The sequence below is a fragment of the Marmota marmota genome, unplaced genomic scaffold (genome assembly GCF_001458135.2).
Source record: "Marmota marmota marmota unplaced genomic scaffold, marMar, whole genome shotgun sequence".
In the NCBI taxonomy this organism is placed as follows: Eukaryota; Metazoa; Chordata; class Mammalia; order Rodentia; family Sciuridae; genus Marmota; species Marmota marmota.
The window spans coordinates 22,743,886-22,765,537 of NW_026000057.1; the positions used below are offsets into that span (position 1 = coordinate 22,743,886).

Here is a 21,652-nt window from a genome sequence, read left to right on the forward strand (position 1 = left end):
ACTTTATCTGTTAGCAGAAAATTTATGCAACCTTACCCAATTCTTATATGGGGTAGGAGACTACTATTCTATTGAATATATTATTAGAGCAACAGTAGGACAAAGTTATAGTTGAGCCTTGACTAAGCTACAATCATGCTTATTCAATTGTATCTTTTTAATAAAAGCAAATATATTTTGTTTCATCTCTTTTATTATATCTGTTCCAAGGAACATATCGAGGAAGTCTATGTTTTAGTTAAATATTTTACTTTTTGTCTCATTATTCACTTTACAGGGTGATTAGTTAGGATCATTACAGCACTGCAGCTTAGAAATGGCTTTCATTCAACGAGTTGCTCATTATAAAAAATACAAAACTGCCGCAGCCCGACTGGCTGGGCAAAATAACCGGGGGGTGACGAACAACTTGTGTACGTTGATACTGCAGGAGTGGAAGCCGTTTATTGTAGGACAGGAGCGGTATTTATACATTCCACACAGCTTATCTAATTAACATAAACCAGATACAGCAGTCAACCAATCAGGAATCTCCACACTTAATGGCTCGCTTTTGTTACTTCTCAAACCACTCCCTCTGGCATTTTGCCAGGCACCATCCAGACTTGTTTACGAACTCTATCATTCCCCTGGCAAAATGCCAGGTGTTATTTTGACTTGTTTACAGACTCTAACACAAAACAATCAGTAAAATATTTACTAAAATATTTTAATTAGTTTTCCAATTTAGTGCTTTTCAGGGAATCAGAACTTTGAAAGGAGTATAGGAGTTTTACTAGTAAATAAGGGAAGCTATTTAATGTAAAATGAGATAGAAATTGCTGTAGTTTGGATGTTGAATGTTCTCCAAAAGTTCATATGTTAAAGGTTTGGACACTAACCTGATGCTGTTGGGAGGTCAGTGGAATATTAGATGAAACTTTGAGGGAAGTCATTAGGTCACAGGGGCATGCCCTTGATGGGGAATGTGTGACCACAACTCCTCCTTTTTGTCTTCCTGTGGCTTTGCTACCTGACTGATGAGGTTAATGGTTTACTCTGCCATGTGCTACCATCATGATGTGCCACCTTACCACGGGCCTCAAACAATAGAGCCAGTCTTGGACTTGAACTTCCAAAATCATGAATCAAAAAGAAGCCATTTCTCTGTAGCACTCAATTGCCTCAAGTGTTTTGTTACAGTAAGAGAAAGCTGATCAATACAGTCATCTCTGTGTTTCATTAAGTAATGAAGGTATTCAGAAACTTCATGTTACAATTGGTAAAAGTCTGGACTCAGGAAGCCTGGGATCTGACACAAATTCTGGCACAGAATAGGCATCCACTAAATATTTCTTGATTTTCTAAATACTGACTTTGATTCTGGGCATGTTGTTTAACTTCTCAGTAAGTAAGGTTTTTTTTGTTTTTTTTTTTTTTATCATTTGGTGCATTTGTGGGAATATAGATTTTCTTTCAGAATAACCATGTGATATCCCTGGTTCTATTTCTTTACAGGTGTTTTTTTGTATTAGTTGAAAGGACTTTAACTTCAGGTATTCAATTTGTCTCTACAACAATTTACAAAAGGAAAATACCTTAGAATTTTCAGTATGTAGCTAAGACAGATTTATGTATTTATGAAATTAGAGTCAGTATTTTAGAGCTAACATTGACAAAGTGTCAACCTAATTTAATTAAACCCAGAACTCATGTACTGGCATTGTCTCAATATTTTCTGCCATCCATTCTTGGTTTATCTAATTATATACCATTAAAAAGAGCTCATATTCACTGTGAGCAGAACACTCTAGCACAAATTAAGTCCAATGATAGAATTGTTTTGTATGTTAGCATCTGTCTTTTTCATGACTCTTATGTATTTCAATACTGATATATTTGGACAAAATACAGTATTCATATTACTCTAGAGTAAAATTAATGTGTCTTTTCCTGATGTACATGCTGCATACCACTTAATAATGCATTTCTTTTTCTAAATGTCATTAAACTGTAATAGATTGTCATTGTCATAAAAAATTTCAGACATTGTCATTAATTCTTTTTAGGAGGGAGATACTATAAATATAGCAACAGGAAATCCTCCCTGTTTATTTTAAAAACTATGTTTGGTTTGGAAAAAAGAATATTGTTGCATAGTTTTTCCTATGAGATATATCCTACTGACCTGAAAAAATATAGATATATCTGTATATACACACATATATGTTGAACTTCAGGCCCCAACAAGAACTTCCCCACTGAACTACATCGAACCACCTCTAAACATTTTCCCTGACTTACCTTGAACAATTATGCTTTACCTTTTCTACTTTTTAAAAACTACTTTTCTTTACATGCCACTTGCTTTTAAGCTAAAGTAAACTTAATATATCTTTTAAACTTCTTGGAAAGTAAATCCTTTATAGATTGAAAATGTAAATAAAATATTAAATTTGGACTAGATTCTCTGTAAAATAAAATTAAAAACTTTTTTTCTCTGTTAAACTGATTACATGAGATTAAAACTTGCTTCTTCTTTAATCACTGTGTCAAATTAACACATATATTTAAATTCATTTTTTAAAAGCATTGTATCACAGGTCACCTCATTAATATGTACAACGTTTAAGTTTTTATGTACCAGTTAAATTTAATAGAAAAATTTGAAGTATGCATTTCTTCAGGAGTTATGAGATAATTACTACTTATGTACTATTGGCATTGCTTACTGTATGTAATAATGTACATCTTCAGAATAAATTCATTATAGGGAATTTATTTAGAGAATCTTGCTTTGCAATAAAATCTAACATAATTACTACCAAAAACATATCCCTTGGCAATTTTATTGTTATTATTTTGGCAACTTTGATAAACATACATATCAATAACTTCTATAGTGAATATCAAAATTTATCCATCATCAGAGATCCGTAAGAAATAAGTAGTGTATTAAAATTAAAAATAAGTCGTGTACGAACATTTATTTTTAAAAAGTAGATGAAGACATATTTCCTTTAGAAGAGGGCATTTTTTGGTTTAAAAATATTTCTTATCTATCCAGTTTCACTAGTGTCTTTACAAAACACCAAGATTTATGCAAAATGATACAGACAAAAATTTCAGAAATTCATCGCTTATGTCACATAAGTATGGTTAAATGAGCTAGGTGACTCATAGAGAATGTATCTATTTTATGGTTTACAAATAAACATGAATTAGAAAAAAGGTAGGAATTTTCATTTTACCCCAGATAACTGTTATACATAATTATAATTTTTTAAAAAACAATCTGCATAGACTCCCCATGAAGTCCATTTTACTGAGACAAGAGAATCAGCTCTTTTAAAAAAATTTTTTTCAGTTTCAGAATTTCATTAAATCATAAGAAGCCTAATTAAATTCTGGGTTTGAGCCCAGAATATAGTAAATATATCTTCTCCTTTTTTAGGAAAAGTGCTTTCATGGAAATTTTAGATAGTGAATAGACTGAAAGTATATTTCATTATATAATCACTTGGTATGTAATTTATTTTGCTCATAGGATAAAAAAGCTATAGATAAATTACAGAGACTTATGCATATTTTTCCATCTAAAAATATCTTTTTTGATATGTTTTAATGCTATCATTTTTAAATAATAAAAGTAATTTAAATTCATCTTGATAAGTTTAGAAAATTCACATAAACAAAATAAATAAAATAAAAATGTCAGTGAAATATTTGTGAAATTGAAGATACCCTGGTTAACTCTTTAATAATTAGGGAGTGAGTTTTTATTTGCCTATTTTGCCTACAAAGAAACAAACCATAATCTCAGAGCACACAACCAAATTAATCACTAGTGTTTTCCATTTTACATTTTTTCTTTCCTTCCTGTGTGTGTACAGCACAGGATCATACAATTTGTATTTTTATCCTTTCCCAATAACAAGAATATCTGAATATGTGTCAATGTCCACATTAAATTTACACAAATATTTCTCTAATTTACTTACTGTAAATAACTTAGTCATAAAAGAAAAATTAAGGAAGGTTGTAAGCATAAAATTATGTTGTCTTTCAATAAGGTGAAATGCATGCCATTAAATTTGTTAAGAGATAGGCATAATTTATAATGTTAGTGTATTTTAAAATGTGTTACATAATCTGTTACTGAATAGACAAGATAAAAATGGATGTCTCCATGTGAATTTTATGGAGGAAAGACTGAATTAACTGATTTTAGAGCCTGGTACAAGTTTGGAATTATTAAATATACTATACTCATTCACTGTGTAGTACTATGTGCTTAAAATCAAAATAATGAGCACAGATGATAAAGTATCTATCTATCTATCTATCTATCTATCTATCTATCTATCTATCTGATTGAAGACATAGAGCCTGTATACAGAAACTTGAAGCAGACAGTTTAAAAACATTTCAGGATATATTTTTGTTGTCACTCAAGTGGCAAATAAAGTCATGAAAGCAATGGTATCTAAGAAGATGCCTTATGACAAAGGCTATTTATCCTCAGATTGGAAAGAGCTCTTTGAAATTGACTTAGTCCCTGTCTCTGTCATCATCTCCTGGATAGCAACAAGCTGAACAATGTGTCATCTCATAAAAGGGCAATCAGAGGGATATGGTTGGCCAAAGAGCTGTGGTGCTTTAAATCTGAATCTGCAAATAATCTACAAATCCCTGTGATTCCTCTCAGATATTGCCAAGGACACCCTATGGATAAAGTAAGTTCAGGCAATATATGAAATAGAATTGAGAGAGATCCTGAAAAATATGAATTTAATCAGCTCTACTGTTCAGGAGATTGTGCTCTTTCTATTTCCAAACAGGTTCCTGTAACCGTAGAGATCATGTGCCAAATACCCACCTCCCCTCGTTTGTCATTCTGCTGCAGGTGCATTTCCTCAGAGAGGCCACAAGCTTAAGGATTATCATTCATACAGAGATCAATTTCTTTTGACAGCAAACTGTTGCAGGCACAAATTTGCATTTGCAGTATGGTAATTTTAAAAAATTCAACATATTGGAGATTTCCAGTGGCCTTGCTACATCTTTTACTACATTTACTACCATTTATACGTGTTGCTCCTGAAAAACAGAGAAAGGAAAACTATCACTATCCTCAGTTCCTTTGTGAGCATTATACAGGTGCATTTGTTTTGTAAAATTGCTTTGATGTTAAGAAAATATTTTCCAACTCAGGATAAGTTGGATAACTAAGGCTGATCATGGTTAATTAAAGACTTAGAGAACTTTATTTAGTTTCATCAAATAGTTATTTTTACATGCCTTCTAGGTGTAAGTCATTGGAAATGATGTAGTATAATATAGATATTTCTCAAATGACAAATGTGATTCTTTTGAGCACAAACCAAGTCATATTAACATTCTGGCTCAAATTTCTACTGTGCCTACAGCTCTTCCAGGTTCTCAATCCTGTTGAAAAGTCTCCTCATGACATACTTGTGGCAAGCCCTGGAGAGTCTCAGGTGTTTAACCATACGTCTGATTCTGTTAGTCCTGTTGCTGGTGTCTGTGTGCTACCATGGACCTGTCATGTCAGTAATCAGAACTCTGCTGCAAGAAGGCTTTCCTGCTTGATGTCACCTTCCAATTAAGTCTGTTTCAGGCTACCCCCTGCCTCTACTTCTGAAACTGTCCCTTCAATTTCTTCCTCCATGTCCTGTCTGAATACTGTCACTAAAATAAAAACAAGCAAAATCTATGACATCTTTTCATAACCCTTAGGGCTTTCTTCATTTCAAGAGGCTATTATATGCAATTCAGTTCTTTCAACTTTAAAAGAAACAATTTGCAAATTTTACAATGACTTGTAAACTCCAACACTTCACCATTGTCTTTCTAATTTTTCTTCAGGCTGAACAAAAATCTCCCCAAACCAGTAGTATATCCTAGTGGTGCAACTGGAGGAGATACTAAATGCAAGCATGATGTAATTGTGAAGTTAAAAAAAAAATTGAGTAATTTTTTTTTGGAGATACAAAATTAAAAAATAAATGCAACCAGGGAATGATGCAAGGCTTGGCATTGAAGTGGAGAAAGTGAGGCAGCAGACATCTTTCACCCAGGCAACAGTACAAAAGATGTGGTGAAGTGTAAGGACCCGTGACTCCGAATTTCTGAATGTTCTGTGTGATGCCAAGCTGAGGGGAATGTGGTCATGTGAAAAACAGAGTTAGATTAGAGCCAAAATTATGATTCAAGAAGGCCTGGATTCTACACCAAACCTTGTAAATTTTCTCGCATGAGTAATTAGGAACAACATCAGGCATTCTAAATGGAATAAGGTATTTATGCCTCAAGTAACAGAAGACCTGGCTGAAAGAAAATTTAGAGCATTTATTATCTCACAAAACAAGAGGCATGGCGATAAGGTGGATCCAGGTGTGGTGAATTCAACCATTCAGTGAAAACATAGCTTTACCTCTTCTTTTTCCACTCATTATTTCTAAATGGCTGAATTAATTTCGAGCATAATATTATCAACCAATAATGTCCTAAAATAATAGCATTTTATTTATTTCCCATGTTCTTTGTTAAGATTTTTTTCTGTTAGGAAAAATTCAGCTTGTTTCCTTAAGTCTCTTAATATTAGGTATCTCTTGATCCAGTCAAGTTGACAATTCAAATTAAACATCACAAATACACTGTATTTAGGTTTCACAATATTTAATTTTTCTTACCTTTTCTCTCTCTCTTTTGGTATTCTTTGATATCAGTGTTTACGAAGATTTTGCCTTTATTGTGTATAGAACATCATTTAATCTACTTTGACCATTTTTTCATTATTTGAACCAGGTTAAATATTTGTGGCAAACATACTACATATGTGGTGTATATAAGCAGCATATAATGCCTTATTTTCAGGACATACATGGTGAGTTATTTGAGAAGCATCAAAATGCATGCAACTACTTGCACATACTTCAGCAAGAAAAAAAATCCATTTGCCTATGTATCTGCATCCACACATTTCCAAAGAGAGCATGAGAAAAAGAATCAAATTTAGAGAGAAAAAGCAAATAATAACAATTAGTGAATCTAGATGAAGGGTACAGAAATTATTCATGAACTAGTCTTTCTGTTTTTCTGAACTATTTCAAAATAAAAAGCTGAGAAAACCACTGGGTTGGAATAGTGAAAGGCATGTGACATGGAGTTGATATGCTAAGGTCAGGTAGCCCTTCATCACTAGCTGGCTATATGATTTTGGATGAATTATTGAAAATATCTGATTTCCTTGAAATTAAAGATGATAATGCCTAGTTCATAATATTTTAAAGATTGAAAATGGTAATAGAAATGCAAACTTTTCACAAAGTAGAAAAGATACAGAATATCAAAACAAATACAGATTCTTTTCAACCCAGAAGCCGAGTACACTCTAATACTTTAGATATAGACTCAGAAAATTTAAAAAAAGGATGTCCATCATTTGGAAAATAACAGAAGTATAAATTAGCCTGTTGTTCATTTAGAGAAATGAATTTGGCATAGTTGAAATGACCTTGGTGACTGTAAATTAGATGGAGTTCAAGGGGTGACTAGTACAGAGTTAATTAATTTAGGAAATCAATAAAGATGAATAAGGATTGTTAAGGTGCACAAAAAGTCATAGAGGACATTAAATGTAAGTCTGTGAAAAATGAGGTGCTGAATCTGTTTGGAAGTTTCTGAGATATGGAAGTACTTATGTACCAGCACTGGAGAATGCCCTCTGCACTCTAGACTGACTTCACAATCTTCCTGAAATGAAAATGAGATCTGAAGATCTGACCCATTCATTCTGAGACATATATTTGTGGAGCTCCTTTTATCTTCTAAGCCCTCAACTCGTGTTGCAATATAAAAACAAATGAGAAGAACATTCTTCCTCCAAGGAGTTCACATCTTCCTCCATAGTCAATTACATCTTCCTCCTCTGGTTAACTCCTGAATTTGAATGCTCCTTTGAAATAGCTTATCGACATTACTGGGAGTGATAGAAAACTTTGGTGAAAGTAGAAGCATTTAAGTTGAGATATAACTTTTAGTTGTGAACAGACAATTTCAAATGTTCGAGGGGAAAAAAACCTATTTCTTATCTAAAACTATATGACCCCTTGAAGACTTAAGCTTCTTTTTCTCTTCATTTTTATAAGGTCAAAAAGTAATAAGAAAATATATACTATAATAATTCTTCCTAGTAAACATTAGGTTTGTGCTCCTTTAAAATGCTTGCCTCCTGATTTGGTTGGGACTTCATCTGTGGGTCAAGAAAGTTCACTAGCACATCGAAGCTTAACTGCAACTTTTCAAAAAGTAGTTTCTTAACGTTTGGTTGAGATGCTGTGGATAATATTATCAAAGGAACTCCTCTTTTCTGTTCTTCTGTGTCTTCTGTTCTTAATCTTCTATTCTCCATTCTTTTCTTAAAAATGTATGAATTGGTTCCTTTCTCTTTTCTCCTCTTTCTGCTTCTTCCAATTTCCTTTTTCTTACATTTTCCTCCTTTTCCTCCTCTCTCTTCCATTCTTTTGAAGTAAGGTCTGATGAGCTAGGAATAGAGGATTTAGGGACCAAGAGATGCCATGAATGAGTGTGGGCTGAGAAACACTGGTGTGAGGAATAGCTAATGGGGTCACAAAGGAAAAGAGAACATTAGTAAATATATAACATGATAATGTTATATATTGTGCATCAGATCACTTACTGCTGGAGAAGATCTGCAAGTAGGGACATACTAAGCTTCTTGTTTGGATTAGATTTAGACGCATCAGTGTTAACTTTCTGATGTATATGTATGTGTGTGTTTGTATATATATACACAAACACACATATATATGAACATATATACCTCTGTATATACATAGAGAAAGGTGTATATGTGCATGCTCATAACACATACATTTTCTAGCTGTGTGTTTTAAGAGGTTCAAATAGTAGTAGTATCCCATAAGTAATGATTCTACCAAGTACCCAATATTAAATATCATTCTCTGGAAGGCAACAGGGCTCTTAGAGTAATGAGTGGTTACAGGGATAGGGCAGTGAAGTCCAACATAAGCCCAAAATATCATGCTTGAAAAGGTAGTGCTCAATATCTGATGGGTTGTTAACCTCCCTGCCTAAAAAAGTGGAAACCAGCTTTGGAGGGTCTTCCTTCAGTAATTCTGGCAACCTTCACTAGGATAATAAAACCAGTCAACAATCCTCAATAGATGCTAAAACTGGACAGTGGAAATTTGTTGAGAACAGAATATTTACAGTCTCAAAATCATCCACATACCCCAATTTTTAATTTCAAAAGAAAAAAAAAACAGCAACTTTGCAATGATGTTTGAAACTATTATCATCTCAACTGAATGTTCACTAGTAATTGGACAAGTAGATATCTTTTTTGTGTCTGTGATAGAATTGTAGAATCTGAAACTAACAATAAATATTTAATAAATTCAAATAAAAAGGCATTCTATAAACTAACTACCATACTCTTTATAACAAGTATTAAAATGACAAATGAGAAGGCAATATTTAGGAACTGTTCTAGTTGAAAATAATTTAAGACATAATCTTGGATTGGATTTTAGGCCAGAAAAGGAAAAAAAAAAGCATCAAAAAAGCGAATCATTGGGATAATTGTTGAAATTTGGATTGTATGTACTGAGTGATAGTCTACATGGTAGGATTATTTTCAATGTTAACTTTCTGATTTAAATGGTTGTGCTATGATCATGTAGAAAATATTCTTTTACCTTAGGAAACTCACACTAAAATTTTTAGTTCTAATATGATATCCTATCTGCAACTTACATTCAATTAAATAAGAAATGTTAGATGCATACACACACACACACACACACACACACACACACACACACACAAACCCACACATACACATTAAATAAAGAGAAAAGAAAGAAAGGTAGAAGATAGGTAATGAGAAGCAAAGTGGAAATATATTGACAAGTAGAAGGTATGTGTCCTAGAAAAGGAAGTTACTCAGTTATTTGTGACTTTACTATGAGTTCATTTTACACAAAATAACTCATAAGTAGACCAAAGTGTAAACCTGAATAAAATGTCCAGGTATTTGAATAGACTAAATGTTGGGTTAGTAGCATACCTGTTTAATGTTGCAGGACATTAAAATTCTATCTTTATCACTGACATTTATTATTATTCAAAATAATAATTGATTATGGTACAGTATTTTAGTTCATTATCACTTTTTTCTAGATGATAATATCCATATGTTTTATCTTCCAAAATTCCTCAGCATCTGACATTTCTGGACCATCTGTCCCAATTATCTGCCTCTATCCCAGGTAAACTTCTGACTGCACCTGCACTGACCATTGTACAGCCCACCAGGACATCACCTCTGTTATGATTTGGATGTGAGGTGTCCACCAAAAGCTGATGTATGGGACAATGCAAAGAAGGTTAAGAGGAGAAATGATTGAGTTATGAGATGGAGCTATGGGTTGTAAGAGCCTTAACCCAATCAGTGAATTAATCCCCTGGTAAGGATTAACTGAATGGTAACTGAAGTGGTAAGATGTGGTTGAAGGACATGGGAATGGAGGCGTGGCTTTGGGGTGTATATTTGTATCTGGCCAGTGGAGACCTCTCTGCTTTCTGATCACCTTGTGAGCCACTTCCTTCTGCCACACTCTTCCACCATGATGTCCTGCCTCACCTTAAGCCCTGAGGAATGGAGCAGTCCTTCTATGAACTGAGCCCTCTGAAACTGTGGGCCCTCAAATATATGTTTCCTCCGTCACAATTGTTCTGGTCAGGTCTTTTAATCACAGCAGCAAAAAAGCTGACTAAAACAATCCTTCACATCTCCCACACACTACCTACAATGTCTTCTTTTCACTGATCCTCATCTGACTTTCCCTGGCTTGTTTCCTTCACTGACCTGTGCTCCTGTCACTAATATTGGGTGATTACCTGTCTCGGCACTGGTAACTGTGGTTTAACTGACTAGTGGCTCTCTGTTGCCACCAGCCTGTGGGCTTGTTTAACATCTTTTATCTCGGTGTCTTTATGCAGCCTACATCTCCTCCATCTCTAAACCTAACCTCAAAGAGATGCTCTAAAAATCTTTTTACACATTATGAAATCTATAAGTGTATGTAAAAATACACTATCTGACATTAGGAGAATTCCATGTTGTCTGTTTTCTGATTATATTTTAAATTTAATCTGTAGGATAATATTACAAAATTGTACCTAGAAAAAAAAGCATATTTTTCCATGTGAGATATCATAGATAATAAAGGTAGAGTTTCTTTATTCAAAAACTACTTCTTCATTTTGAATGTTGTTCTTTGTTTTTATCATATTACTTGTGAATTTAGTTTCTTATTTTTGGTCACAATTCACATCAAATTACACAGTGTAGTAACAACTGTGATTTGGTTTTTCCATTTTTACTATCTATTATCCTTAAATTTTTATTGCACACTTAATTTTTATAATTAAAAAATTAAAATTTGGTAGTTTTGCCCCAAACTAAAAACCTTGACTTAATGGAGAGTTCAAAACAGATTCTAAATTGTAATTAGTGCAAGTGCTGTTAAAAATTTTTTTTTTGAGTATATCATCTTATTTCCTTATTGTAAAGAAGTGGTGGCTTTTGTGTAAATAGTCTATGTGACATATTATTATTGTCACTGGAATGCATTTGGAAAGGATTTGAAATCATACTATATTCTTGGAGAATTGAGACTAATATGTTGTAAGTAAATTTGTGGAGCATCATGCTGGAAATTTTTAACAGTTATCCACAATCTTTCTATTTGAGGAAACTCTTAACTTTCTACTGAATAGGATTGTGGGTGATTATTTTTCCACTCTCTAACTCATGCTTCTTTGGGTTAAAAACTACTAAAACAACACTTTCTCATATAACTCCCTCTAATATATTGATTTCCTTTATTCACCAAATACAGACTAATATTCTTATAAATTTTATAAATCTCTGTAACCATCTTCATGGAGTTTTAATGTGTTACAAATATTGAATTAAAGGCAAATTTTTGTTTTAAAAGATTATTAATTATTTAGTCAAGCTTTCCTTTACTTTTATGTCTCTTTTTTCAATCTTCCTCTTTTTGTTTTACCTTCCTGTCCTCCTGTTTTCTCTCCAATATTCATTTATATTTTCCTAAAATGTATTATTACTATTTTAGCTTTCTGGCCATTTTATCTCTAACACCATAAACAGAACTAAGATTTAAATACATCAAATAGAATACAAAACCTTTTCACTGCTAATTTCTAATACTTTCCTTAAATATCTGTGGGCCTAGTTTGTGTGTTTTTGCATATTCTTATATCATCACAATGCTGGAATTTATGAAAATTAAGAATGAGTTTCAGTTTTTTTTAAGTTTTCTTAAAAATTCTTCATGTTATTTATTGTCTCCATACCTTAGTTTTTAAAATTGGTCACAATTCACATCAAATTACACAGTGTAGTAACAACTACTGATTCAATGATGATGAATTTTAATTAAAATATAATTTTAATTTATTATTATATTTAATTCATGTAATTGTTAATTCATTATAAATTAATGGGCTTAGGAGAGCATAATATTGGGAATCACAAGTCCTAGATATTTAATAATTCCTGTGGTAGTCAAGAAGACAAATTATAAGAGGATCTCCAAAATTTCATACCTGAGCTCATCAGGATTCTCTGTGTTCATTAAGTTTTTTCGCACATTAAATTGCCAATTAATGGAAGTAATACCCAGGAAATCTCACTATGCCCAAGATTTAGCAATAGATAACTGGTTAGGTATATCCTCTTTTCTACTGTTAAGTTTTTTTTTATTTAAAATGTTTCACTGCTTTATTAAATAAATTCAATTCAAATAAATACAAATTGTCAAGGCATAGTAAACAGGCATTTTTACCTTGTTACTGTCTGTTCAAACAAATTTTATTGTAAATTAATTTTGACTAAAGTTATAAGATTGGAGCACATTCTAGTACATATATATTTAATTTCATTTATGCTAAAAACTCTCATGTTAAAGCTGGACCCATGGCCCTTCCCTCTCTTTCTATTTCTCTCTTTCATTTTTTTTAAGAGCTATAAAGCAATATGGGCTGTAAGGCACTAGTATTGGGAAAGAAAAGTGGTTGGGAAAGGTATTAATGGGTAGAAAATACTTTTAAAGAAATGTTTTCATAAGACACTCCTAATTCCACCTATTATGTAGGGAAGAGTTTAGGGAAAATGGCCAGAAATGCAGATAAATTTGGTAGACATTGAATAAAATTCAATTATATAAGAAAATGGCCCAAATACTATTTATTGTCTATTTTGTGCTGAGCATTTTGCTATTTACTTCCTCAGAACAACCATTTTAGAAGGATTTATTTCCATTAATTTGTGGGCAAAGCAAATTAGAACAAGAGACTTCATTATTGCTTACTGCACCATCTGAGATTTGCATTTTTCTCTTGGCACATATTGAACAAAAAAAGAAAAAATACAAGAGGTAGCAGAATGCAGAAAAAGGTACACTTTTATCCATTGTAGTTGGATCTTTGCAAGAATAAGGGTTAGTTACAGTCCTGAAGTGTTCTGATTAATACAGCTATTTTTCAGTGCTTACAGCCAAATGCATAGAAAAATATTACAAATATTTGAGGTAACATTTTAAGAGTAAAGTTGATAAGTGCAATCTAAAAAAATTACATTTAGAGATAGTATTAAACTAGACACTGAACTGGTGTGTAGTATAGATTTGTGGTCAGCCAAAGAACCGTGATTAAAATTAAGAGCAGCATCAATTGACTCCCAGAAAGCTTTCAGATAAATTTGCTGCTACTTATTTTCTGCTGGCCCATTGGGACTAGTTTTCTTTATAGCCTCCTGTTTTGAAAAAAGCGAAAGTCCTTGGTCATTAGAAAGAGTTAACTGAAGAGAAATTACTTGTATCCTAGGAATAAATAAAATATTTTTTGTTAAATGTTGTCAAGATGAAATGATTTTTATTAAATGATTTCTCTGTAGATGTATAGAAAAATGAAAAATGATCTCATTGATGTTATGGTTAATTCCTAATGATTGTTTAGATATAGTATATGAAATTGTTTTTTATACATCAGGCTCATTTTGGATAGTAGGCAAAGTTATTCTTTTTTTATGCCACATCATTTACTATTTGAAAATGTAGTATAATAATGATAAAAAATAGGGAAGAAGAAAATTAAATGATTTTCATGTTTAGAGTTAATTAAACTGTTCGCAAAATACTAATTTTTTGTAAAATAGCATTTTATTAGTAATATTATTTAATAATAGTTCCTTAGAACTATAATAATACAATTTTCTAAGCTCTTATTTAGTTTTTTAGATTTGGCATAAATTTTGGAAGGTATATATTATCAATCACTCTATATTTTTGAAATTCTAATATATTTGCATTTCTGTTGTCTGAGTCTCTAAAAATATAAAGCAAATTCTTTACCTTTTGGAATATAAGTAAGCATTAACCCATCATGTTTGGATAAGTATTCCATACAATCTGCATCTTCCTCCTAGTGAAAATTATTTATCCAGAGAGACATCATTTTTGGCAATAGAATTTAGGAGCTATGAATCATGTATTGATTGCCACTGATGGTTAAACTCCATCCCCACATGACATTCTAATGTAGTCCTTCATTCATGAGACTATCTACTTCAGTCCCATTTTAATCTTTCCCCAAAATCCAAATGAAATCCAGAAAACATAACAAAAAATGGTTAAATATATTCATAACAAAACATAGTCTCTGTCATGAGGAACAAAATGGTAGATAAAGACATTAATTGAAGGGATTTTTTATGCTTTAACAGCTACAACATATTCCTAGACAGGATAGTTTCACATACAACTGCTTCTTTCCTTAAAAGTGATGTTTTCTGTCACCATCCATACATTTTTTTAGTAGAGGTAGAGTATATTTGAAGATACAGATGAGAGTGTATCTACCTAGAATTCAGGTTATTTTAATGCCTGGCTTAGTTCTAGCTTAACAGAAGTGATATCATACAATATAAATTGAGGTGATCTTATAATGTCTTTATAATTTATGTACATTTATGGTCATGTAATATGTACAGTGAAAAACCTTTACCATAACAATCATTAAAGGTAATTCCTGCATCAGTGACAGATTACTGCATATCAACCAGGCAGCCTAATTCATTTTTATGTACTTTTTATTGCTCTTAAGTCTTCTCTTCAATGGAGACTCATTTATTCATTGAGCAAAGGTTTATCAGGCTCTTAAGATATATCAGGCATGGCTCTGAGAATTGGGATGTTATCAGGAAACACAGACTGGGCTCCTACCCTTAAGAAACTTGACTCTGTTAATGGTAGAGTTTATGTTTATTTTTATTTCTTTTCATTAATTAATTAGTTCTAATTTGTTATACATGACAGTAGAATGCATTTTGATTCATAGTACACATATAGAGTCCAATTTTTTCATTTCTGTAGCTGTATACAAAGTAGAGTCCTACCATTTGTGTCTTCATACATGTACCTAGGGTAATGATGTCCATCTCATTCCACCATCTTTCCTACCCCAGTCCTCCCTCCCTTCCCTTTACCCTATCCAAAGTTCCTCCATTCCTCCCATACTCCCCTCCCCCACCCACATTATGGATCAGTCTCCACTTATCAGAGAAAACATTTGGCCTTTGGTTTTGGGGGGGTTGGCTTACTTCACTTAGCATGATAATCTCCAATTCCATCCATTTACCTGCAAATGCCATAATTTTGTTGTCTTTTAATGCTGAATAATATTCCATTGTGTGTGTGTGGGTATGTATGTATGTATATACACACACACACAAACATACATACATACAGTTTCTTTATCCATTCATCTATTGAAGAGCATCTAGGTTGGTTTTACAACTTAGCTATTGTGAATTGTGCTGCTATAAACATTGATGTGGCTATGTCACTGTAGTAAGCTGTTTTTAAATCCCTTTGGTATAGACTGAGGAGTGGGATAGCTGGGTCAAATGGTGGTTCTATTCCAAGTTTCCTAAGGAATCTCCATACCATAGAGCTTATTTATTTATTTTTTTAGTTGTTGATAGATCTTTTTTTTATTTATTTATAAATGGTTCTGAGAATCGAACCCAGTGTATCACACATGATAGGGAAGTGCACTACTGGTGAATCACAGCCCTAGCACCCCATAGAGCTTATTTTTAAATCATTCATTTTCTGTAGCATCTGTTATGATATTGCCTTTTTCATCCCGTATGTTAGTAATTTGAGTTCTCTCTCTTCTTCTCTTTGTTAGCATGGCTAAGGGTCTGTAGATCTTATTTATTTTTTCAAAGAACCNTCAGAGAAATGCAAATCAAAGCCACCCTAAGATACCATCTCACTCCAGTAAGATTGGCAGCCATTCTGAAGTCAAACAACAACAAGTGCTGGCGAGGATGTGGGGAAAAGGATACTCTTGTACATTGCTGGTGGGAGTGCAAATTGGTGCGGCCAATTTGGAAAGCAGTATGGAGATTCCTGGGAAAGCTGGGAATGGAACCACCATTTGACCCAGCTATTGCCCTTCTCGGACTATTCCCTGAAGACTTCAAAAGAGCATACTACAGGGATACTGCCACATCGATGTTCATAGCAGCACAATTCACAATAGCTAGTCTGTGGAACCAACCCAGATGCCCTTCAATAGATGAATGGATAAAACAAATGTGGCATTTATACACCATGGAGTATTACGCAGCACTAAAAAATGACAAAATCATGGAATTTGCAGGGAAATGGATGGCACTAGAGCAGATTATGCTAAGTGAAGCTAGCCAATCCTCAAAAAACAAATGCCAAATGTATTCTTTTATATAATGAGAGCAACTAAGAACAGAGCAGGGAGGAAGAGCAGCAGGAAAAGATTAACATTGAACAGAGACATGAGGTGGGAGGGAAATGGAGAGAAAAGGGAAATTGCATGGAAATGGAAGGAGACCCTCATTGTTATACAAAATTACATATACGAGGTTGTGAGGGGAATGGGAAAATAAACAAGAGAGAAATGAATCACAGTAGATGGGGTAGAGAGAGAAGATGGGAGGGGAGGGAAGGGGGGATAGTAGAGGATAGGAAAGGTAACAGAATACAACAGTTACTAATATGGTATTATGTAAAAATGTGGATGTGTAACCGATGTGATTCTGCAATCTGTATTTGGGGTAAAATGGGAGTTCATAACCCACTTGAATCTAATGTATGAAATATGATATGTCAAGAGCTTTCTAATGTTTTGAACAACCAATGAAAAAAAATAAAAAAAATTTAAAAAAGGAAGTAAGGAAAAAAATAATAAATCATTCATTTTCATCAGTATTTCTTGAAAGCATATGGTGTCAGCCATTGTAAATACATAAATTTTAAAAAGATAGAAGTAAATAAATAAACAACTATATGCATAAAACATACCAGATTATGATAAAAGCTTTCTAGCAAATTGAAATCAGGTCATATAAAAATTATTGTTGCCTGATTTTTATTATTTTTTAAAGTATTGTTTGGTGTCAGTTAAAGTTCAAAGAGTTCATCTGTTGGCACTCTGTTAACACAATCCCCAATTTACAGATGAAGAAATAGGGGCACAGAGAGGCATATAACCTGTTGAAAATTACAAAGCTGTTAAGTAGCAAGGCCAGAATTCAGTTGACCCTAAGCAGTTTTTTTCCTCCAAAGCACATGTATATTACTAAGGCAGTATGTACTTTTGTGGCATTAAAAAAAATTCTAAAGCATAGAGATTTTAAACAATATCCCATACTCCTGAGGGTTGGGCATGATATATTTGAGATGACTACTAGGTGTACGTTTGGAGATGTCAAGAAGTTTTTAAAATATGAGTGTGTAGTTCTGTTGAATTGTCAGAGATAAGGGTCCAATTTGGAAGTCAGAAGCACACAGAAAAGTTAGTTTTCCTGGTCAATTCCATCTAATGATCCTAATTTTGTCTTTTTGGGTGACATAGAACAAATTATCTCTCTTCTACTTGCTATGTCTTTATATATTTGAAAATCATTAATCATATCTTCCTTTATTCTAGTAGTCTCCTGATGGAGCTATCAAAAGATAAAAATTAGTAGGGTAGAAAGGGGAACAGGACATTGAAGAGAAGGAAAAACTACTCCAATTATAGAAATATTACCTTATAGAATTTGGGACTGCTGACAGTTTTCCAGTAAAATATTAAATACCAATAATCCTTTTCATTAGAATCATAGAAACTTCTGTTTAAAAGTACTTTTAAAAATGGAATACTGATATTACAAAAAAATTTGATATTTTAATATTAAATTTAATATTTAATATTTTAAAGATATAATAACAAAACTTAAAGATCTTTATCTTTTAGAAATAATTTTGAATACTTATGGATAAGTAAATGCAGTGTCTGGGATGTACTTCAAATAATACAGTGAGTAAGAAGTTGGAGACAGAGATAAATAATATTGTTCACGAATTGGTAATTGTTGAAACTGGGTGATGAACAAGTAGGGGTTCATTATACTATTCTACTATTGAATATGCATGGAGTTTTCCAATAAAAGAATTAAAAACAGATTACAGTATAATATAAAACATTAAAATATAATAAATGAAATAGTCCTTGGTTGTTATCTTGTCTGATCAACCACAGGATATTTATTTCTGCTCTGCAAAGTCACTGCTACATCTTCACTCACTCTAGTTTCCACTTTCTCTAAGAATAACATTTATTACTTTTGAAAAAAATCTTACAACTTTTCTGATGCTTGAAAACTTATTTTTATGTTATTATGAATGCTGCCTCACTAAAATTTCACCTATGTATTCTTCATTGTTTTCATGGCATTTTTAGAGTCTTTTAAATTTTAATTTTAAGAAATGTTTTAAAACTTTCTCAAATATTGTGTAATGATGCGTGTCCAGCTGAGATGACTGACCATAAATAAAAGCTGTAGAATAGAAACTTCATCCTTCTGAAACCAAATCCATAAATCTCCCTACATCTGTACAGGAGTTCTCTCTTCCCTTTTGTAAAATGCAAGGCGTGCCCTCCACCTGCTTCTTCACTTACACTCTAAGTTACAATTGCTGCCTTCTTCCCTAATGTATTTTGTTTTACCGGTTCTTCTTCTGCACCTTCACTTTATTCTTTCTGATTTCTTCTTAATAGTACATAATGCTGTAGCACTAATGCTAAAAAAAGAAGAAAAAAGTTCTTCCTCATCTCTGTATCTTTTTCTACATTACTTCAATGAAATACAACTTACTCTTTAATCACATCGATCTTGTTTCAATTTCAGTCTTTTATGAAAGTAAACTCCTTCGAGAAAGTTCAGTCAGCACAGACGAATTGTCCAGTCGACCCATCACCAGCTCAGGACTTCTGCATCTTTAGCCTCACTTGAATTTATCCATAATGCTGACTGATGGAAAAATAAACAACTGTAGACAGAGTAGTCCTAACTTATCTGTGCATGGTAATGTCCTTGAACAGTCAAAAGTTTTCCCTATGTTCTTGTTCAAAACAAGATTTATTTTGTAGAACTTGAGTATTAACAGTCATTTTGAGAAAATATTGAGAAAGAAAATGCTTAATTTTGTAAGTTGAATTTAATGAGTAATATAATACCTTTGGTTTTCTTTAGCTTCATATGAGTCCAGCAGCTTTATATTATGAGGAATTTTCTCTTCATCTAATTAAATATTATTCTGGTATAATTATTAGGATTATCATCTCTCCAATAATGATTTTCGATTCTGACTTAAATGTGTATAATAGATACTTTTCATTATACTTTGATATTCAGTATGCAGAAATCTTAAAATTGTCTGAACATCACATACAGTGTGATTCAACAGGTGATAGCATGCTTCATTTATATTTATATCTCCATCTATATGGTAATGTCAGGGATAGCACTTAGAGAACCTACTCCCACTTGGCTGAGTCTTGTCTTTCCAGCATTTGTAACTTTTATTGCAAATGAAATGTCAAACCTGATGGTCTAAGTACAGCACCCAGTCTGGGAGCTCTATCTCTCTGGCATGTGCGAGCTGTACTTCGCAGGTAGCATAATAAGCCGTCAGAAACCTTTGTGATTGTCCATGTCCTTTTTCAAAGTCTTCTTATATTTAGTGGAGAATAGGCAAAAGAGATCTCTAAAAGTTATTAAAGCACTTTTTCCCCAGCTAATAGGAGGATCTTATTCTTTGCTTCTTCTTGAATTTGTAATAAATTACAAAGCAGGGAATAAAAGCAATATATTCCTTGTCTCAGAAGGTCATATTTGGTAAGATGTAATATTCATTTTGATATTTGCATCTACTGAGCCTATAGTCTTTGTGAAATGAAAGAAAAATGATTCCTTTTAGATTAGATGAAATATCAAAATGTTAGATTTAGGGGCTCCAGGGTTGAATGCTTTTTACTTAAGGGAGGAAAGGAGTAGCATTTTGCACTTTCAAATCATTGGAATATCTATCAGTTAATATTAAACATGCTATTTGATGGTTAAAATAAACCAGTAGTACCATTTGATGTTCTCTCTTTGCCTAATCATGCTTTTTTTGCTCTTAAGTGTTATCCTTGTTAGCACAGAGCACTATGCAAGGTAGTTTCTTTTTGAAAGTATGGGAAGAGATAATAATGTGGTCCCTTCTCAGAAAAATCAATAATCTTCACTCTAGAACTATCATATTCACATTTATTAATTTTTAAATAAACTTTATTTCTTTTATCATTAACAAAAATCTGGCTATAATTTGGTAATATATCCTTATTTGTCTCTACCATGTGGCACATAACAAACCCATGAGCAGTTTACCAAAACTCTTTTATGATTTATAATGGGAAAAACTAGAAATTTAGAAAATCTCTCTCTCCTCCCTCCCCTCCCTTTCCCTCCTTTTTTTCTCTCTCTCTCTCACTCTCTCTCTCCCCCCTTCACTCTCTCTGTCACACACACACACACACACACACACACACACACAAGCACACACAAGCACACTCAAGTATGCAGACTTGACTTTAGTTTTGTTCAGTAAGAGTCTCAGTAATTCCTATTTGCATCTCAAAGTAGAATAGTGACTCCATATTCCTTGCTCAATCTTGTGATTCTCATGAAGTAATTAAAACAATTAATGGGATAGCCACAAAACAATTAGGACCTGCACATTATTAAGACTAGAAGCACATTGGCTTGCTACATCAGAAATATTAAGTCCTTTACACTTTTACCAAGACAATAGCTTTTAACTTTTCATTGCCTCCTCTTCCTCTCATCCTGGGCTCTCATGCCATTTTAATCTTCCTGACAGCTCAGACCATATTGCTTCCCTTAAGATTTCTTACTGCCTGTTCAATTAAGAGCTTGTCAGAATTTTAGGATTTGAGATATTACTAACAGGTCCGGACTTTACAATTCTTTCTCCCATATGTTCCATGGACATCAGGAACTCACACTTTCCTACTTTGGCAGTACCCCTTTCCTCTAATTAGAATGTGTCTCTTTGGAATTCTGCCTGTCACATTCTCCACTACTCTCTTAGGCCTGTGTAAAATCAGTGTCATGCTATAAGCATTTGGCCCCAAAGAA

General features: G+C 32.9%; 1 protein-coding gene across 2 annotated transcripts in view; it reads left to right on the forward strand.

Moving 5' to 3' along the window:
- The window catches only part of Ccser1 (coiled-coil serine rich protein 1), a 988,234-nt gene that overhangs the window by 657,462 nt on the left and 309,120 nt on the right, over window positions 1–21,652 (forward strand). The gene's annotated exons all lie outside the window — the stretch shown is intronic.